This window comes from Henckelia pumila, chromosome 2 (genome assembly GCF_033568475.1).
Source record: "Henckelia pumila isolate YLH828 chromosome 2, ASM3356847v2, whole genome shotgun sequence".
Classification (NCBI taxonomy): domain Eukaryota; kingdom Viridiplantae; phylum Streptophyta; class Magnoliopsida; order Lamiales; family Gesneriaceae; genus Henckelia; species Henckelia pumila.
Window position 1 is genome coordinate 195590212 of NC_133121.1, and position 7529 is coordinate 195597740.

The 7529-nt window shown below is 38.8% G+C and overlaps 1 non-coding gene across 1 annotated transcript; it reads left to right on the forward strand.

Moving 5' to 3' along the window:
- Positions 1 to 4989: 4989 nt before the first annotated feature.
- On the forward strand, positions 4990 to 5095 carry LOC140885940 (small nucleolar RNA R71). Its single transcript, XR_012151351.1, has one exon. It is a non-coding gene; the product is annotated as a small nucleolar RNA R71 (small nucleolar RNA).
- The last annotated feature ends 2434 nt before the right edge of the window (positions 5096 to 7529 follow it).

The window sequence follows — 7529 nt, forward strand, 5'->3', positions numbered from 1 at the left end:
TTAAATCATGCTATAAACACTTAAAACTTACAGACCGGATTTCTGAGCTCGCATAGCAGTAATAACCCCTCCAAGGACCGTGCTCTGATACCAACTGAAACGACCCTAACTCTATAATTAATAAATAAATATGCGGAAAATTTTTATTATTATTTTTTTTTTATATTTACTTACTAAATAAAATATGTACATATATGCCCATACATATATGCACAGAATAAAAAGTTTTAAAATAAATAATTAAATAAATAACTTAAATAAAATGCTTTCTTTAAAATAAAATAAACATCTGAGTCAAATATTTAATTAAAAATACTGCATAAAAAAAATGATTAAAACTGTATGCACTGAAAATATTCCCATGAAATATTCAAACCACAAATACTGAAAAATAATAATAATGTATCATGTTAAAAATACTCAAAACATGCACTGTGACTCAGACATCTATCACGGTCACGGGGTCACTGCATGTCCGCTCATACATCCTCGCCTCCGGTGGGGACAACATCATCCTCAACGTACTCACCTGCACCATACCAGTGTAGTGAGCCTAGAGGCCCAACATGCTAACATAACAAGGGTTTAAAATAATTTAAAACACTTTCATACATAATACTTAACCTATAAATGCATGAGCATGCTTCAAAAATAATAACATAAATGTTGCTTAAAGAAATCACTGAATTATACATAACATACATAATATCATACATACTTGAGTTGTTGATCACTTATTTTCTTAACATCGAATGGTCCTATCCGTAAGTGTGACCCATACTTATATTGCGACTGATCAGTCTAAGAAACCATCGTACGAGGTTGGTGGCGAACCACCCATACATAAATGGCAGAAACTGCCCATACATAAATGGCCACACTACTTCAATTTCCACCTAAAATATTTTATTTGCTCAACCATAGAACTTCAATCATAGCATAAAAAAATTGATTTCATGAATGCATGTACTTTAAATAACTTGTGTGTCCTTCATTTATATTTAATTTATTTTCTAATATCATATAAATATTCAAATAACTTTTCATGCATAAAATAATTAAATATAAACTCAGGACACATGAATTTTCTCATGGTTTGATTCAACTGCTGGCCCTAGACATACAAGCCCATTAACTTAAGACTTGGCCCATTAGTGTACTTAAGCCCATTAACAACTTTTCTAGGCCCAATAAATCAACCAAAGCCCATTAAGACTAACTTAGGCCCAATAACACTGTCCCTGGCCCAATGGGCCCAAAAGCCCAATAACAGGCCCAGTAACTTTCATGGGCTCCCAAGCCCATAAAAATTTCTGGCCAACTTAAAAATTTAAATAAAAATTAATAAAAGCCCAAAAATAATTAAATTAACCCAAAATAATTTAATGGAGCCCAAATAGATTAAATGGTACTAATTAAATTTTTGGGAATTTAATTAGCACATTTAACTCCTAATTAACTTAAAAACTTAAAAATAAAAATACCCGAGCCCAATTAAAATAACCCGGACCCGGACCCAACTAACTTAACCCATATTATTTTAGACCCGACCCGGACCACATGACCCGACCCGGAACCACCTTGCAACCCTAAAACCGACCCGCCCTCTCTCAGCCTCTCTCTCGGCCGTGAGCAGCAGGCCCTTGGGGCCTGCTGCCGGCCAGCTCCGGCCGCCTCTGGCCGGAGTGCTGCCGCCCAGACGTGACCCACTTCTGGGCGGTATTGACCTGAGCAAGGGCCCATCCCCATGCAGCCCGAGCCCACGCCGAACCAGCCTCTTCCATCCAACCTAATCTGCGCCCCCTACTGCCCCATGCTGAGGATTCCCGATCGACCGAGCCCACTCCATTCCAAGACCTGGCCAAGGCTTGCCCTACGGACCTAGACCAGCAGTAGTATGCACCATGGTTAAGAACCACGTGAGTATGCTTCAGAAAAAAAAAAAACAACAATCCAACCCGTGCGCATACAACCCAGGAAGCCAACCCGTTTCTAAAAAAAAACTTGAAATCTCGATGCATAACAATATACATATTATAACATCTGATATGTACAAAAAGTAGTGAAGAATTCATGCCTTTCACCGTAAACGACGAGAAACACGGGCGTGGGACGGTTCCGGGACGACGGGGCGACAAAAAAATGAACTTTGGAGCTTCAAAGATCTTGGCTATGGTGTCTTCTTGAGCTGCTGGGTCGAGGAAGGAGAGTGGAGGGGTGGGATGGCGGCTGATGGGAAAGTGACGTGTGGGTGTGTGTGGGGTTGGGTAGATTAGGTTTTAATATTTAAGAAAATAGGTTTTTAGGTTAATTAATAATAATTAAAAGTTTTAAAAAAATAATATAAAATTTAAACATTCTAAATAAAAGTTCAAATCAGAAACTTAAATTATAATTTATAAAATCCCGAAATTAGAAATTAGGGGAATTTTAAAGATAATTAAAAGTCATTATTTTGACTAATTTTGAATAAAATGGACTCCTAAAATTATATAAAATTAAATACTTAAAATTTTGAGATAATAAAACTCAAAATAATATTTTAGGGCTCTAAAAAGGCTCATAAAATAATTTGGGTGGAAAGTTGTCATCTCGTCCGTCCACGGTCCCGGCTACGCGATCAAATAATTAAAATACTAAAAATCATAAAAATCACTAATTATGGGTTAAATGGCTTAAAATAAATTAAATCATGCACCAATAATTCACATAATTATTTAACCCATAAATCAAAAATTTAAATAATTAAATATCCTAATTATGCATGCGGATTTACGTATTTAGAAATACCGGGTGTTACATTTATTCAACTTCCTATAATCTATACAAACTCGCCAGCCAGTTACTGTACGTGTGGAGATTAACTCATTATTCTCGTTCTTAACCACAGTAATCCCACCCTTCTTAGGCACTACTTGAACAGGAGATACCCAACTACTATCAGAAATAGCATAAATCACTCCCGCATTCAACAGCTTCAAAACTTCTTTCTTAACTACCTCTTTCATGGCGGGATTCAACCGTCTATGATGATCAACATAAGGAGTATACGACTCTTCCATCAAAATTTTATGCATGCAAATTGTTGGACTAATACCCTTAATGTCAGAAATTGACCATCCTAGAGCGGTTTTAAAATTTCTCAGAACTCTCAACAACTTATCTTTTTCTACAGCAGACAAATGAGCAGATATAATAACAGGACAAGCAAGAAATTCATAACATAGGTGCGCAGGAAATGCTTTCAGATCATGAGTTTCAGGGGATACCTCTGGTGCACTATTTTCCAAAGTTTCAGATTCCTTAGAACTCACCATTTTTTCTTTCGGAGCGCTGTCTAGGAATACTTTATGTTCATGTAACTCCCAATCCTCTTCCTTCTCAACCACCTCGTCCGCCACCAAACATCGTTCGAGCGGATCCGTACTTCCTGCACATGAAAAAGAGTTATGAGAATCAATAATTTCAATCCTCTTACATGTACTTACCTCATTTGGGCCCCTCATGGTGTGATAAATATTAAAAATCACCGCTTCACCACCAACTCGAAGTGTGAGTTCTCCCTTGTATACATCGATCAATGCGCGTGCAGTAGCTAGAAAAGGTCTCCCAAAAATCAAGGGAGTTTCTTCATCTTCATCCATGTCCAAAATCACGAAATCTGCTGGAAATATGAACTTATCGACCTTTACCAAAACATCCTCCACAATACCCCGTGGGTATGTGATACTCCGATCAGCCAGCTGTAATGTGATGGTGGTCGCCCTAACTTCTCCAAGCTCCAAAGTCCTGTAAACAGAAAAAGGCATTAAATTTATACTGGCTCCTAAATCACATAAAGCTCTATTTACCTTAGAACCACCAATAAAACAAGGGATAGTAAAACTCTCTGGATCCTTCAGCTTTTGTGGCAACTTTTTCTTCAGGATTGCGCTACATTCTTCTGTCAAATTCACCACTTCGTTGTCTTGCAATCTCCTCTTCTTAGACATTACATCTTTGATGAATTTTGCATAATTAGGCATTTGTTCCAAGGCATCTGCAAATGGAATATTGATGTGTATCTTCTTGAAGATATCTAGAAACTTGGAAAACTGCTCATCAAGTGTCTTCTTCTTAAACCGCTGTGGATAAGGAAGTTGTGGCTTGTACATCGGTTTAGATTCAAATTCCTTCTTGGGCTCTTCGACCACAATTTATTCAGTCACTGGTTCTTCACTTTCTTTGGCTTTGCTCTGCTCTTTCTCTTCTAACTTCTTTCCACTTCTCAACTCAACTGCTTTGCACTGCTCTTTTGGATTCACTTAAGTATTGCTGGGAAACTGTCCTCTGTTTTGATCCTTCAAAGCATTTTCAAGCTGTCCAATCTGTGTCTCCATGGATTTCATCATAGCTCCCAAACTACACATGTGTGTCTCCATGCTGTCCATTCGAGTTTTAGTCCTCGACATCCGCTTGTTAGATTCAGTAACAAATGTAGACACCACATCCTCCAACGATGCTTTACCTTCCCCTTGATTTGTATTGAATCTCGGAGGGGGTTTCAACACATTCTTGCTGTTGGCATAAGAAAAGTTTTCATGGTTACGTAAACCAGGATGATAAGTATTAGGAGGAGGGTTACCTCGATAGTTTCCATAGACTCTAGGATTGATATATTGAGCTTCCTCAGGTGGATGAGATTCATCTATGGCAACCGACACACCTGCAGGTTCTGTGATATTCACCTTGTTCAGAGAAGCCACTTGTGCACTTTACGCAGATAGTTGTGCAGTAATGGATGTAAGAGGATCCACACTGTACACTCCTTTCTTGACTCCCATACGTTCAGATGGTCATTGATAACTATTGATAGTCATCTGTTCCAGCATATCATAAGCCTGAATGGGGTCCTTGGCAAATATGGTACCTCCAGCAGCAGAGTCCACAGACATTCTTGTAGGCGCATTCAGTCCATTGTAGAAAAACACTATTTCTTCCCAATCTGCAAAATTATGATTAGGACAACGTCTTAACAAATCTTTGTACCTTTCCCATGCCTCGTATAGCTGTTCTGAATCATGCTGTTGAAAGGTACTGATCTCAATCTTCAGTTGGGTTGCCTTGGATGGTGGAAAGAATTTCTCTAAGAATTTCACAGCCATGCCCTCCCAAGTTGTTATGCGTCCTAGTGGCAATGACTGCAGCCAACTCCGTGCCTTGTCCCTGAGAGAAAAAGGAAACAAACGTAAGCGTATTGTATCCTCAGAAAAACCATTTATTTTAACAGTATCAGTAATCTCTAGAAAAGTGTGCAAGTGTAAGTGAGGATCAGTTGTGGCAGTTCCATTGAATTGGTTCTGTTGAACCATGTTGATTAAGGCCGGCTTCAACTCAAAGTTGTTGGCATTTATTGTCCCTCTAGCGATTCCAGAATAGTGAGCCTGGATCGTTGGTCTGAAATGATCTATAATTGGCACCAAAGGCAATTCATTGACATCTTCTTCAGCCATGTTTAATTGTTCTTCTCTCCTAGCTTTTCTCAAAGCTCTTGCAGTTCGTTCAATCTCTGGATCAAAGAGCAAAGAATTCGCACTTTGAGATCTTCGCATAAACTGCAATTAAGAACAATAGCAATTTATTAGTACTTAAATCAAAATAAAGAAAACTCTAAATTAAAACTTCGACTAATTGGTAACAAGACTAAAAAATAATCAAAATTACTCCCCGGCAACGGCGCCAAAAACTTGTTGTGAAATTTCCTCGCAAGCGTACGAGTGTCAAGTTTTAGTATAATGAAAGAGAGAGTGTCGATCCCACAGGGAGTAAAATGAAAATATTCAATACTTGTAATTAAAATAGTCTTAATTTTATCTAGAAAATCAAACGTCGAGAATTTTGCAGAATAAATAAAATAAATAAAGAGAAATTATCAAGCTCACACAAACACAAATTTCGAGGAATTATCAATCAGAGAAAAATAGTCCAGAGGTTTTGATTTCACTTGGTCTCGACAATATTCAATCCTAATTAATCTATTTTATGAATTTCCTTCGATTAATAACCAAGAACACTTAGATTATTCTATTCCCCTCTTCCGAGCAACAAATAGAGTGTATCAACTACAATTCGATTTCAATATCCCTATTAAAAATCTAGATGTAGTGATATGTGTAAAATTATGTTCCTTAAAGGTTCTATTAAAGCTATATACTCTCCCGAGCTATATAAACAATTAACAGTGTAGTTCCTCTTGATCCTACTCAAAATCCCCTCTCCCGAGCAATGATTCTAAGTAAATATAACAACTCAATTTATGGCCAATAAATTAAGAAGACATTCAATTCTAGAAACACAATTAATCTATAGAAATTCAATTTACTAAAATCAAAGATTCATGAATATGTCTCAACCAAGCTACGTCAACCTCTAGACTAGAAAAGTTTAGTTCATGCTCGAATTCAATAAAAACCAAATAATGTTTAATATCTCAAACATAATTCAACAATCAAAAGAAAATAAAAAGAAGAAACAAAGCTGTAGTCTTTCTTCGGTGTCCGGTCGAAAAGTCTTCGTCTTCGTTCCAAGCAATCTTCAGTTCTTCAACTCCAAAAACTCACAGAAGTGCTCTCTCGAATATTGTGTGTATTGGCGGCTGATAGATAGTTTTTTGACTCAGAAAAATCCCCTAAATATGACATAACAATCGTCCAAAATAATCCCAAATATATCCCCCAAAGTTTACATAAACAGTCGGACTCTAATATTCCAAACAGACGACGGCGCGGGCGCGCAGGAAACAGGGCGGGCGCGCTCTCAATTCGCAACACAAACTTTTGAACATTCTTCAACGGCGCGGGCGCGCCTAGGGATAGCGCGGGCGCGCCTTCAGCTCGACTTTTCTTCTTGAGTTCTTCAGTAACAGCGCGGGCGCGCCTAGGGATAGGGCGGGCGCCCCTCCAACTCGAACTCAGCCTTTTTCTTCTCTTTTTCAACTCTTGAATTTCCTTGTAAACTTCCATCTTTTAAGCTTATTTCCACTTGAACACATCGAAGTCCATAGCTTCCTACAAACACAAAAACAACAACAATTTCACGCAATATCTACCAATAAATTCCAAAAGTCAAGTAAAACCATATACAAATTAAGTGCACAAAATGCACTTATCAGAAGGCTGCTAAGGAAAAAGAGAGAGCCCGAGCTAAGGCGGCGGAGAGAAAGGCCTAGGTTTTGAAATTAGCTGAAGAGCGTCTGGATTAGGCGACTCAAAATCCAAAGCTCCCCTCTTCCACCGTGGCCTCTGTCCCTCCGGCCTCTCAGCCTTCTCCCGCATCCGAGATGCCTGCTATTCCCGGGACAGAGGTTGCTGCCCCCTCCCAGCCAGCTCCCCTTGTGACTGCACCTTCGCCCCTTCTGCCTCAAAAAAAGAAAGCTATGGTGGATCCCGACATGGTCGTTCTAAGAGACCCAGAGGAGGAAGCACCTCTCTCCTCCTCCTTCCAGCCTCTTGTCCCTTTCTATGAGGCGTCCCATGGCTCCAGCTCTCCTA